This window comes from Giraffa tippelskirchi, chromosome 8 (genome assembly GCF_054371585.1).
Source record: "Giraffa tippelskirchi isolate mGirTip1 chromosome 8, T2T-mGirTip1v1.2.pri, whole genome shotgun sequence".
NCBI classification, from domain to species: Eukaryota; Metazoa; Chordata; class Mammalia; order Artiodactyla; family Giraffidae; genus Giraffa; species Giraffa tippelskirchi.
In genome coordinates this window covers 54,767,587-54,781,729 of record NC_137282.1, presented here as the reverse complement: position 1 = coordinate 54,781,729, position 14,143 = coordinate 54,767,587, and positions in this window count along the sequence as shown.

Genomic DNA, 14,143 nt, shown 5'->3' with positions numbered 1-14,143 from the left:
GGTTGATAAATTCAAGAGATTGATTTCACTGTTCTCATATCTTACCTCTAATGAAAAAAGAATGAACAAAAAAAGAGGTACCTTGACTGCTTGGGAATAGAATCCACATTCTTTAAATTTTGTCACCATTCTCATCCTTGTCTAGAGACTGGACGGCTGATGGATGCCCTCCATGGAATGGTGATAATTTGAATTCCAGTAACACTGAGACTGGGTTTCAAATCACGAGCCCTGAAAAATTCCAGCTTCAGGTCACTCTTTACAACCCCAGACCTGTGATAAATATCTAATGTAATTCATCAGACAAATAATAGCTGGTATTTTAACTCTTCCTGAAACCTTTTCTATTTCAGCAAAAACCTTTCTTTTTTTAGACCTTTGTAATATTATGTATAATTGAAGTAATCGTTGTCATGTCATATTTAGTTTAAAAATTGGCCATTCAACAGTGTATTCAAATATATACTTTTAAATGATTATTATTGCTATTATTCATTTCTAGATGTAATAAGATATTTCCTGGCTCTTTTTGATATTTCCAATAACAGAGCACTGGCTATGTTTTACTCTGCTTTAATACACAGTGTCCCCTGTCTTCCCAGCTACTCGTGTCAGTAATCCCACCTCCCTTTTCTTGACTTAAGCAGTTTGGAGCCGGGATTCTCTCTCTTCCGAGGCAAGAGTCCCAGTAGCTCTAACCCTGTCTGTCCACCTCTGTGGGGTCAAGAGATAGACAGACTCACACGGCTCTCCTGTGAGTCATTCTGTTGATTCACCTCCTGATCACACATCCCCTCCCGACACAGATGGGGGGGGGTGTTCTGTAACGCACGTCAGCGCTTCTTCCCCTACACCTGCTCTGCCTCCAGGACCCCAAGGTCTGCCTCAGGTCCCCCTCCCTGCAAACCCAGGTGACACTGCAAGAGACAGAGAGACGTCCAGGAAGCGTAAGGGAAAAGATGCACACAAGGCGTCATGGGATGAATTTGTTCCCCCCACCCCAACCAGAAGATGGGTTCAAGTCTGCACCCTGGCACTTATAAATGAACCTTATTTGGAAACAGGGTCTCGGCAGATGTGGATCAAGTCAAGGTGAGATCATTAGAGCGGCCCTCCTCTGGTATGACTGGTGTCCTTATAAAGAGAGGAGAAGGGACTTCCCTGTGGTCCAGTGGTTAAGAACCTGCCTTCCCCAATGCAGGGGGTGAAGGTTTAGTCCCTGGTCAGGGAGCTGATGTCCCACATGTCTCAGGGGCAAAAAAACACAAAACATAAAACAGAAGCCATATTGTAACAAATTCAATAAAGACTTAAAAAATGGTCCACATCAAAAAAAAAAAAATCTTTCAAAATAAAAATAAATAGAGGAGAAGAGACATAGAGACAGACAGACAGAAGGCAGTAGGAAGAGACACGGAGAGCATGCGTGTAACAGCAGAGGCAGAGACAGGCAAGATGCAGCCCCATGCCAGGGACTGCCGGGGACAGCCACCCATCCCCTGGAGCCAGGATAGGGGCCCGGACTGATTCCCTCCCTCAGAGACCTCGAAGGGAGCCAACCCTGCTGACACCTTGCCTCCAGAACTCTGAAAGGCTAGTGAAAGTGTGAAAGTGAAAGTTGCTCAGTCGTGTCCAACTCTTTGTGACTCCATGGACTGTACCATGGAATTCTCCAGGCCAGAATACTGGAGTGGGTAGCCTTTCCCTTCTCCAGGGGATCTTTCCAACCCAAGGATCAAACCCAGGTCTCCTGCATTGCAGGCAGATTCTTTACCAGCTGAGCCACAAGGGAAGCCTAAGAATACTGGAATGGGTAGCCTATCCCTTCTGCAGTCTACATTTCTGTTATTTTAAACCACCTAGTCTGTGGTCATTTGTTACAGCAGCCGCAGGAAACTCATACATAAGGACGCTGGGTCGTCCTTAAGTTAGTCAAGGACAAGACCAAGGGAAGCCAGCCCCTGGGACCTTCCAGGCTTGGTCTCCAGCCCTTCCCCTCTACAGCTCGCTTTCCTCTTCCCTCTCTCACCACAGGCCTTCCAGAGGGGCAAGACTGCTTGGTCAGCTCAACTCCCAGCTTCATCTCTCACAACTTCTGCCTCTAGAGAGACTCTAGGCTCTTTGGGTCAAGAGCCTCCTTGGACAATTAGCTGTGGGCAGAGGTGAGAGGGTCACACTTCACAGAAGGACTGTTGAGGAGAATGTGGCCAAAGACAGCTTCCGGGATATAGGGATGATGCTTTGACTGAAGACTACGATTCCGCCTTCTAACCTCATACGCCTGCATGCATGCTCAGTCACTCAGTCGTGTCCGACTCTTTGTGACCCTATGGACTGTAGCCCACCAGGCTCCCCTGTCCGTGGGGTTTCCCAGGCAAGAATACTGGAGTGGGTTGCCATTTCCTTCTCCAACCTCATACGCAATCTTTCCCCAAAGTTTCCTTCTTCCAGATTCTTCTCTCTGTCTCTGTCTCTCACTCTCTCTCTCTCACACACACACACACACCACACACATACACACATACCCTTGAAGTTTTCTGCTTTCTAAAGCATTGTTAGAGAGCAAATAACCTACCATACAACAGACAACCGTGCATTCTACTCCACAGAATGTGTTCAGCTAGTCTTAATCCCTATTATAACAACACACCAGTCTACATTCTAAGAGTTTTATTGATGACTTATTGGCAATGCACATGGTAAAACTTCCTTGCAAGCTCATTATTCACAAAGGTATACAACAGATATTCCTCAGGTCACTACACTTTGACCTTGCAAATGTCTGCAATCTGTAGCTGGTCATACCTTGCCCCGTGCTCCTGGTTTCTGGTCCATGTTTAAGCTAAACAGGACCTGAGGATTCCCTGGCAATTCCACCTTGTTGCTGTCAACTGGTGGTGCTCATTTATTGCAGCACAAAGTGAATGGAACTGACATGGTGGATTTGAGGCCCCAACTGTTCTGATGACATATAACCCTTGCTTTCCTAGAGGTAGCTGAGTGGAGAAGAGTGAATGGTTATAAGAGAATCCATTACCACTACTGACAAATTAACCTAAAACATGTTCTTCCTATAGTTATTTAGTAGCATCACCTTTAAAGACAGAGGACAGCGCAGTGATGGATGGGCATGCTCCAATGTCAGCTCTGCTTCTTTATCTAATGAAGGACAAGCTCCGATGTATTGAATTCCTCATATGACACAATCAAATTTTCTATGAGAATTTTGGAGATTTTTCATACCCATATCATTGATTACATCAATCAAGATAGACTAGGTTATGCCACAGTAATAAACACTCCCCAAAATCTCAATGACCATAAACATAATTTCTCACCCTGCTCGTGACTATTATGGATTGGCTGGGACCCTGCTCCGTGTTGTCAGTATTCAGGGACACAGGTTGACACTCTACCATCTGGAACACCACAGATGTTGTGGCAGAGGGAAGGGGGGTCGGCACATCACGCATTAGCTCTTAAGGGACTCTGCCTAGACAAACACCAGATCACATCTACTCACATCTGATTGGCTAAGGGAGCCACGTGACCATGCCAATCTTCAAGGGGTTGTGGAAGTACCATGGCTGAAGAGTCCTAATGGTAATCTGCCTCTCTGGTGGCCAGTCAGCTCTGTTTTGTTCCTTTAGGCAAAATTCACTTATTCCCTCCCCAAGAAGGACAACATAAAAACCCATCCAGTCACTGATCCAGCACCTCTGGGTGATACACGCTTGTCCCTTCATCCAAAGGTATATTAGGCTCTTCCAGCTGGTGTGACAAAATATCGCCAACTTGGAACTTAAACAATAGAAGTTTATTTCACACAGCTCTGGAGGAGAGCTGTGGTGTCAGCAGGGTTAGCTGCCCCTGAGACCGATCGTATCAGCTTAGGACCTCACCTTATAACCTACCTTAACCTTGATTCCCTCTTTTAAAGTTCCTGTTTCTGAGTAGAGTCTCCTTGGGCATTAAGGCTGCAACATTTGATTTTGGGGGACACAGTTCAGCCCGTGACAGCAGGTGGTACACAGCAACTAAAGTGGTCCCCGATATGGCTTTTCTCATTCTGGAGACTTACAAAATAAAAAGACACAGACTCCCAATTTACAAAGAGGAAACAAGGAACAGACAATGCCAACAAACATTTCTCTTTGGAAAGAGGGAGAATAGGAGATATATAACAGACAGTGGTCTTCACCAGTCCTGAAATCCCCTGGACAAATATTGGGTTGGCCAAAAGTTTTGTTTTTTGGCCAACCCAGTACTATGAGGTCCACCCTGGGGGTGGGGGACATTAGTCCCTGTATATGCTCCCTGCACGAACTCTCCTTAATCCTCACCTTCCACAGGCCTCGGCTTCACACACGGGCCCTTGACCCATCTGAAGGAAGCATCAGGGCACATGCTCTGCTTGGGAGCTGTATGGCTTACTCATTCCACTTCCCAATCTAAACGTTTAGGGTTCAAGGGTCCTAAACAGTTTTAATTTCAATCCAATTTTAATCCGGCCTGGTGATCTTTTGGAAGTATACTTCTTGTAACAACTTCATCAGTCTTTTATCTATTTGATTCCAGAAAACTCCATGTGCCAACAGGCACAACCAGTTATTTTCAAGACCTGTCTTGGGACTTCCCTGATGGTCTAGTGGTGAAGACTCTTCATGCCTAGTGCAGGGGGCATGGGTTCAATCCTTGGTCAGGGAACTAAGATCCCATATGGCATGGCCAAAATAAATAAATAAAAATAAATACAAAATGAAATAAATCTTGCAGAGGTTTTAGTAATGGTGTGATAGCCAAGGAAATATAATCGGTTGAATAGTTTTCAACAGTAGGCACAGAGGTCATGCCCTGGGCTGCAAGACTCAGATTCAATTCCTTTTTATTACTAAGAGGTTTTCTCGATTTTATCTTCTGCTCTTTGGAGTCTAAAATCAGTCAGCTTTTTCAGTATTGCAAAGCCTCAAATCTTCCATAAACTCCTGCTTGGAATCCAGCTAATTCTTTTCTGACCTTGTTTCTTACAATATTTTGTCAAGTACAGCCAATGGAAACCAACATGTCAGTAATACAGCTGACCCTTGAACAACGCACATTTGAACTGTGCAGGTCTGCTTATACTCAGGTATTTTTCAACAGTAAATGCTACAGTACTCCACGATTCATGGTTGTCTAAGAGTCAACTGTGTTGTCTTTCTGCATCTTTTTCTAGCTGCAACTTCATTAGGCATATAATCTGCCTTCCAAATAACTGTGGGCAACAGTTTCACCAAAATGTTTGCACCTGCATAACAAGGATTGTCATCTTTCCAGACATTATCACAGTTTCTTCACTGCCTACGACTTGTCCTTCAAGCCAATGACAAATTGTAATTTTCCTGCTATGTTAGCATCCAACTCCTGGTAGCAATTTCTGTATCAGTCAGAATAAGATAAACTATGCTACAGTAAGTAAAAGACCCACACTTTCCACAGCTGCTGCTGCTGCTGCTGCTAAGTCACTTCAGTCGTGTCCGACTCTATGCAACAGCACAGAGGGCAGCCCACCAGGCTCCCCCGTCCCTGGGATTCTCCAGGCAAGAACACTGGAGTGGGATGCCATTTCCTTCTCCAGTGCATGAAGGAAAAGTCAAAGTGAAGTCGCTCAGTCGTTTCCGACTCTTAGCGACCCCATGGACTGCAGCCCACCAGGCTCCTCCGTCCGTGGGATATTCCAGGCAAGAGTACTGGAGTGGGGTGCCATTGCCTTCTCCTTTCCACAGCTAGAAAATAGAATTAGTTTTCTCATGTTACCGGTTCACTATGCATTGGCCAGTAGGGGGCACAAAGCAGGAACTGCTCCGTGTCATTTTTGCTAAGAGATAGGGTCTGACAATGGAGAAGGAAATGGCAACCCACTCCAGTACTCTTGCCTAGATGATCCTGTGGACAGAGGAGCCTGGAGGGCTGCTGTCCATAGGGTCGCAAAGAGTCGGACACGACTGAAGCAGCTTAGCAGCAGCAGCAGCAGGGTCTGACAGAGACAACACCATCTGGAACCGTTGTGGTAGAAAGAAGTGAAAGTGAAAAAAGTGTTAGTCGCTCAGTCGTGTCCAACTCTTTGGGACCCCACAGGCTCCTCTGTCCATGGAATTCTCCAGACAGGAATACTGGAGTGGGTTGTCATTTCCTAATCCAGGAGATCTTCCCAACCCAGGGATTAAACCCATGTCTCCTGCACTGCAGGCAGATTCTTTACCATCTGAGCCACCAGGGGAGTATAGTAATTGATGCACTAAATCTTAATGATTCTGTCCATATTTTATTGACCACATTGAGTCACATGGCCATACCTAATTTCAAGAGAATTCCAATCCTACTATGTGCCTGGAAAAGTCAAAGTGTTAATTGCTCAGTTGTGTCCATCTCTTTGAGACCCCATGGACTGTAGCCCACCAGGCTCCTCTGTCCATGGAATTCTCTAGGCAAGAATACTGGAGTGGGTTGCCATTCCCTTCTCCAGGGGATCTTCCCGACACAGGGACTGAACTTGTGTCTCTTGCACTGCAGGCATATTCTTTACCGTCTGAGCCCCCAGGGAATGAGACTGCGAAAATAATAGTCAATAGTCCTTATGATTATCACACTCATTTTTTTAGATCAAGACACCTGAGAATAAGCTCGAATAAACTTTCCAAAAGACTGCATGCAAAAAGAAGACACCAGGACTTCCCTGGTGAGACAGTAGGTAAGAATCTGCATGCCAGTGCAGGAGTCTTGGGTTAGACCCCTGGCTAAGGGAGGATTCCACATGCCACAGAACAACTGAGCCCGTGAGCCATAATTACTGAGCCTGCAGGTTGCAACTACTGAAGCCCCATGTGCCTAGAGCCTGTGTTCAACAACGAGAAGCCAGTACAATGAGAAGCCCACGCACCACAAGAAAGCATAGCCCCCACTCGCCTAGAGAAAGACCACACAAAACAACGAGGACCCAGCGCAGCCAAAAGTTGAATAAATAAATATAAATTATACATAAAAAAAAAGAAGACACTAGTCTTCATCTGTGGTTCTATATGGGAGAGAATACCTTAGGCCATCTCCCAATCTTTAAAATGCAGTTTCCACTGAATTTTAAGAGACAATATATTAAAAAAAAAAAGAATTCTGTGTTCCAACAAAGTTGAAAAAAAATGGATCGAAAGTTAAAATGGATTTCTTCATTGCAGAACTTCTCAGGAGCATCTCATGGAATGAGAGGACCTTGAAACCCATTTGGAGAGAAAATGGCTTTCATTTCTAAGAATATAATGCAGTAAGTGAATTATCTGGGTTGTGTTTAAGTTTTGTTTCTCAGGTGAATTTATTCTAGGCTTGGTTATTTTTGAGGATATGAGCCATGGAATCCAAAAAAAAAAAAAATGACCTGTAACTACAGAAGGATTTCTCTGTGTTATGGAACCAGGTCTAGCATGTCAGAGCTTCATAGTCTGTGTTTCCATGATTTTAGGAGGTTCCTTGCAGTTTACATAGAAAAATGTTTTCATATATGTGGATAATTCTTCTAACACAGATTCTGTTCTCTACTTCTACACCTTAATCAGGCAAAGGGATAGAGTGGGTCTTGTTCTCAAGCTGCCCTTTTTTTGGAGTTCTCTTCCCATAAAGACTATCTTGTCATTCATATTCACGCCATTTACTCACTTAACAGCAGAAGAAAGCTTCATCTAGATTCCATAAGGTCCATAGACCCAACCCAAACTCACTTGGGCAGCTTCATTGATCCCAACCTGTTCCACACATCTTACCCAACTGTTGCTAGACATTTCTTTGCTTTTGACCACAGTGTAATTTCCAAGCCCTGATTTTCTGTTTGGAGGACAAGGAGGCTATGTACCTGTTTACATCATTGCCATTGTGTTTACAACTGTTTTTTGGAATAGAATTGCTTTACAATGTTGTGTTAGTTTCTGCTGTACAAGGAAATGAATCAGCTATATGTGTGTATATATATATATATATACCCTCCCCTTGAGACCTCCCTCCCACTCACTCCCATCCCACGTGGTTACAACTTTAGAAATGCAAAACTGATTATTATCTCCAGACACTAAACTGCATTATGAGCAATTTTATGTGTGATACACTCTCAAGAATGAGTTTGCTCTCTTGCTGTTCTCTTGCCTTATTTACTTCAAGAAGAACACTGGGAGTCTGCTCAAGAAGGATGATGCTCCATGGTTATGTCTTCTCTGGGAGCTGCAAACAAGACACCATCAGCCTGCCAAGCATATGCAGGGGTGTTCCAATGTGAAAGAGAAGCTTCACTGATCAGTGAACAGAACAAACCACAGCTGCTAGTTTAGGTCTGGCTTGAATCAAGATGCAACTTATCCCACCTCCAAGGGCTGGTTAAGCTCTGATTCATGCATGAACTACCCAGCCCATATGTGATGGGCCACTCAGCTAGAGCTAAAACTTTCTTAGAATTTTATAGAGTTCAGGAAGGCTTCCCCAGTGACTCAGTGATAAAGAATCCACCTGTAATGCAGGAGACAAGGGTTCAATCCCTGGGTCAGGATGATCCCTTGGAGGAGGGCATGCCAACCCACTCCAGTACTCTTGCCTGGAAAACCCCATGGACTAAGGAGCCTGGTGGGCAGCAGTCCATAGGGTCACAAAGAGTAGCACTGAAGTGACTGAGCACTTACGCAGAGTTCAGGAAAACTGCTTCTGATAGCAACCCATTGCTGTTTTCCGATCATTACTTGAATAATGCCACTTAAAGTCATACTCTTTTCATCATCGCAGTACGACTTTAGCTCAGTTCAATTGCTCAGTCGTGTCTGACTCTTTGCAGACCCCACGGGCTGCAGCACGCCAGGCTTCCCTGTCCTTCACCATCTCCCAGGGTTTGCTCAAACTCATGTCCATTGAGTCGGTGATGCCATCCAACCATCTTATTCTCTGTCGTCCCCTTCTCCTCTTGCCTTCAAGACCCTGATGCTGGGAAAGATTGAAGGCTTGCTCAGAGGTAAAATTTGTAGAGCACTGCTAAAAGTTATCCTCCCAGTCAAACTGCCTGCTCCAACTCCTTAAATGAAGTCTTAGTCTCTGGAAGTTCCCCCTCCTGGCATTAAAAAGCCCTCAGGAATAACTCATTAAAATGCTTCCCAGACTTCCTCACTAGGGTACCCCTAATAGAAGATAAGGAAGGTATTTGGAAGGAAATGCAGGAGGCATTTCTGAAAGAGTGCCAAATTCCTTTGAAGAAGTTCTTCTTTTGTCTTTTAAATGTAAATAATTTCTGTGCTCTACTCCACAGATATTTGTGCTTAATATAATCGTAAATACACACTGAAGTACTTATATCACTCAGAGTCTGATAGGGTAAAGAAACCACGCCCATTATTTTAACTGAGAATTTAACATAAAAGCTTGATAACCAAGCATTGGTGACCTAAAAAATGCAAATAGGGGACAGTGAGGTTCCCAGTCTAGTCAAAGCTATGGTTTTTCAAGTAGTCACGTATGGATGTGAGAGTTGGACTATAAAGAAAGCTGAGTGCCGAAGAATTAATGCTTTTGAATTGTAGTGTTGGAGAAGACTCTTGAGTCCCTTGGGCTGCAAGGAGATCCAACCAGTCCATTCTAAAGGAAATCAGTCCTGATTATTCATTGGAAGGACTGATGCTGAAGCTGAAACTCCAATCCTTTGGCCCCATGATGAGAAGAACTGACTCCTTGGAAAAGACCCTGATGCTGGGAAAGAGTGAAGGCGGGAGGAGAAGGGGACAACAGAGGATGAGATGGTTGGGTGGCATCACCGACTCAATGGACATGAGTTTGAGTAAACTCCGGGAGTTGGTGATGGACCGGGAGGCCTTGCGTGCTGCATTCCATGGGTCACAAAGTGTCAGACACGACTGAGCTGAACTGAACTGAGGTTCCCAGAGGTTGTAATGCAGAAAGCAACTAAACACCCCAGGGCTGGGAAACAAAAGGAAGAGGTTGGGATCATTAAACCCTAGAAGCAGAGAGACAAGTTCCATAGGGGATGAAGGTCTCTGGAGCAGAAAGATGAACAGCAGTGTGGGTGTTTCTAAGGGGATCAATGAAACGGGTTGTATGCACATGGGAAAAACTGCAGCTGTTATTACTGCAACATCGGATGCTGCGGAGTAAGGAACCGTCAGCAGGCAGTCAGTCACTGGATGGTCACTAACAGGAAAAAGCAGCAAGGAGGAGGACCCTTCTTCCTCCTCCAGCCTAGCAGCCACCCTCTGGCGCCCCCTTTTGGCAGTGCCTTAAAAGGAGCGGCTTGGAAATTGAACCAAGGTTGCAGACACTCAGCCCAACACCAACACGCTGACCACAGAAAGGTTGGGGGAGCTGAGAAACAACAGCTTAATCAACACAGTCCTTAATGTTTTTTTTCTCCAGTATCAGTTGTAGTTGAATTGATGCTTCAGGAAGATGTACCATATGGATTCATCCAATGGCTCTATGTTGTTCAGTCACTCAGTCGTGTCTAACTCTTTGCAACCCCATGAACTGCAGCACGCCAATCTTCCCTGTCCTTCACCATCTCCAGAGTTTGCTCAAACTCATGTCCATTGAATCTGTGATGCCAACCAACTACCTCATCCTCTGTTGTCCTCTTCTCCTCCTGCCTTCAATCCTTCCCAGCATCAGGGTCTTTTCCAATGAGTTGGCTCTTTTTCCAATGAGTTGGCCAAAGTATTGGAGCTTCAGCTTCAGCATCAGTCCTTCCAATGCATACTCAGGGTTGATTTTCTTTAGGATTGACTGGTTTGACCTCCTTGCAGTTCAAGGGACACTCAAGAGCCTTTTAATTTCATAGCTCTACACACTTCTGAAAAAACATCTTCTCAAACAGTTCTGAGAAACACCAGGTGCTTCCCTGGTGGCTCAGATGGTAAAGAATCCGCCTGCAATGCAGAAGAGCTGGGTTCTATCCCTGAGTTGGGAAGATCCCCTGGAGGAGGGCATGGCAACCCACTCCAGTATTCTTGCCTGGAGAATCCCCATGGACAGAGAAGCCTGGTGGGCTGCAGCCCGTGGTCGCAAAGAGTCAGACACAACTGAGCGACTAAGCACATACACTTCTGAAAAAACATGTTAGAGACTGGACAACACACCAGCATTGCTGTGACCAGCCTGGTGTGAATTAATTCATCAGGCATTTAGGAAGGTCCAAGAACCCTGTGTTCCCACTCCAGTCCAGCCACTTCTCTGTAATCGGGGCACACTTTATTGGTTCTCTCTCACCTAACCTGAGGGTTTGATGAAATTTTCTTAAAGTCTGTTCCAGTTTTATAATTACTGGAGATTGCTACGGAAAACCTCATAAGCATGGTTTTTGTGAGAGGGGAGTCAAAAACAGTGAGATTTCTGAGATTCTGTGGACAAAGAGTGTCACCAGCCATTTCAGTAAACAAAGGATGTTGCAGTCATCAAGCCATCAGTCACTGCAGCCACCTGATAGTGCGCCCTGAGGGGGTTCAGGATGGAAATAAACAGGATACTGACCACAGATGGTTAAGGTGCACATCAGAGGAGTGATCTCAATGAGCCAGACTCGTGCATCTTCCCTTACGTAGAAAAGCACTAAAATTGTTAACTTGAGATATCCGGGTTTTGTGATCAGCAGCTATCTTTTGATGTTCTGTGAGGGTTGTTTTTTTTCACCAAAACTCCTGTGTATCCTGGCTCCTCCCTTTCCTCTTTGGAGCCGTCCTCAGAGCTACCTGAGACGCCACATTCCTGGCCACAGTTCTCAGTAATTTCCACAGATAAAACCTAACTGACAGCTTTTAGGCTGTGCATTTGTTTTCAGTCGACAGCACCCAAAAGTAACTTAGGGGTCCTGGGAGGAGGAGAACTTTGAAAAAAGGAGATGAGGGAGAAGGACGTGGAACAGGAATGAAAGAGTGATGAAGAGAAATCCGTAAGGATGTTAAGGGCAGAGCAGACACTTGGAGCAGGAGTTGCTGTTCAGTCACTAAGTCGTGTCCAAATCTTTGTGACCCCATGGACTGTAGCACGCCAGGCTTCCCTGTCCTTCACTATCTCCTGGAGCTTGCTCAAACGCATGTCCATCGAGTCAGTGATGCCATCCAACCATCTCATCCTTTGTCGTCCCCTTCTCCTCCTGCCTTCAATCTTTCCCAGTATCTGGGTCTTTTCCAATGAATCCACTCTTCGCATCAGGTGACCAAAGGACTGGAGCTTCGGCTTCAGCATAAGTCGTTCCAGTGAATATGCAGGGTTGGATACTGTTGGAGCAGGAGGGCGCCTGACATCTCTGTGACTCTGATCACCTGCATTTTGTTCAGAAGCTGTTCTCCGGGTTTTCAGTGGTTTTGAAACATAGTCATTGTGCACTCTACAGCCCTGTGTGGCAACAAGATGAAATGGGCACAGATCTCTGCCAGGGAAGGCAGTCTTTCTTCTGCGGTCGGGGATGAGAGTCCAAGGGTGGACACTTACTCGTCTCTTCCCCTCCACTTCTACAGTGGGGAAGGGAAGAGACCTGTATGTACTGCCATCTGCCACAGTGTGTTTCTTGACTTCAAACTCCCTTCATAGAGATGAAATACCTTGTCCTTCTTGGCACGATGGTGTTGTTTCAATGCATCGTACGTGTAATTCACTGCCTTGCAGAGGCAAGAACTGCTTCTGTCTGGATCACAGAAAAAGCAGTGAGTACCAAATATAGACAATGTTTGTGGCTAGACTTTGTGTATGGTGTTGATGTGAACATGCTTACAATTCCTCCTATAGTTCTTCAGTGAATCTGGTTACAAATCACTTGGTAATTAAATACCCTCTTCAAGATTTCATGGATGATTTAATGACGGCCAACTCCATCATAGCAGATTGTTAATCTGAGCTGGTGAGCTTTTTTTTTTTCCTTTGTTTCATTTTCAAAGATCTTTATTACAGTAAGATATTTGGTAATATTCTTTATTAGGCTGATAAGTTTTGAATTGCTTTTCATTTTATTATCACATTAGTTCCTTTTTAATGGTTTTACTAGAAGTCAGAAGTCTCCCAAGTTTTAATAACCTCTCCTTTTCAGTACTTACAGTCATGGAATTAATTGCATAAAATCATGCTCCTTCACTGAATGTGTCACTGGGCCAAAACAAGAAAATGCAACAGGAAGAATTAGACCTTGCAAAGTGATTGACGATTGATCTCACTATAGGTTTTTCACTTTGAGACTTTCATTTGCTGTGCTGTATGTTGCACGATTTCCTTTATTTCCACCTCTAAGAACATCCTTCAGACTGAAGAGTGTTTTAGAATTCTCTGAACTGGGGGGTAATAAAGTTAAACTTTTTGTTGATTTTTTAAACATAGGAAAGGACACATTTTTATTCACCTAAGAATATTTTCTTTGTAACTAGTTTTGTTTAAAGGAGAGACAATGATAAGGTGAAATCATCAAATTGGCAATTAGCAAATTTTCTTAGGACCATGTTTTCATGTTCATCTTCCTTGATTCATGATGGTGCCAAATCTCTTAAACACAAATATTACTTAAATTCCTAAGGTCAAATCACCCTTGTTAAATCACAATTAATTACTTAAAGAACAAAATGTCAGCTATAACAGGCTTGGAAACAACAGAAATTTTAAATTGATTTATCTTGAAGTGAAGTGAAGTGAAAGTCGCTCAGTCATGTCCAACTCTTTGTGACCCCTTGGACTATACAATCCTGGAATTCTCCAGGCCAGAATACTGGGGTGGGTAGCCTTTCCCTTCTCCAGAGGATTGTCCCAACCCAGGGATCAAACCCAGGTCTCCTGCATTGTAGGTAGATTCTTTACTGTTCAGCCACCAGGGAAGCCCTAAACCTAAATATAGTATGTATGTAAAAATAAAACAGATTTTATTTTCTTCTAAAGCATCGAGTAACCATATGGCTTCACTGGTGAATCTTATCAAATGTCTAAAGAAGAATTAATGTCAGCCCTCCATAAAATCTACAAAAAAATAGAAGAGAAGGGAACATTTTCCAAAACTCATTCTATGAGTCTAGCATTTCCCTGGTACCAAAACCAGATAAAGACATCATGAGAAAAGAAAACCACAAATCACTCCTTATGGCTATAGGCACAAAACTCCTCA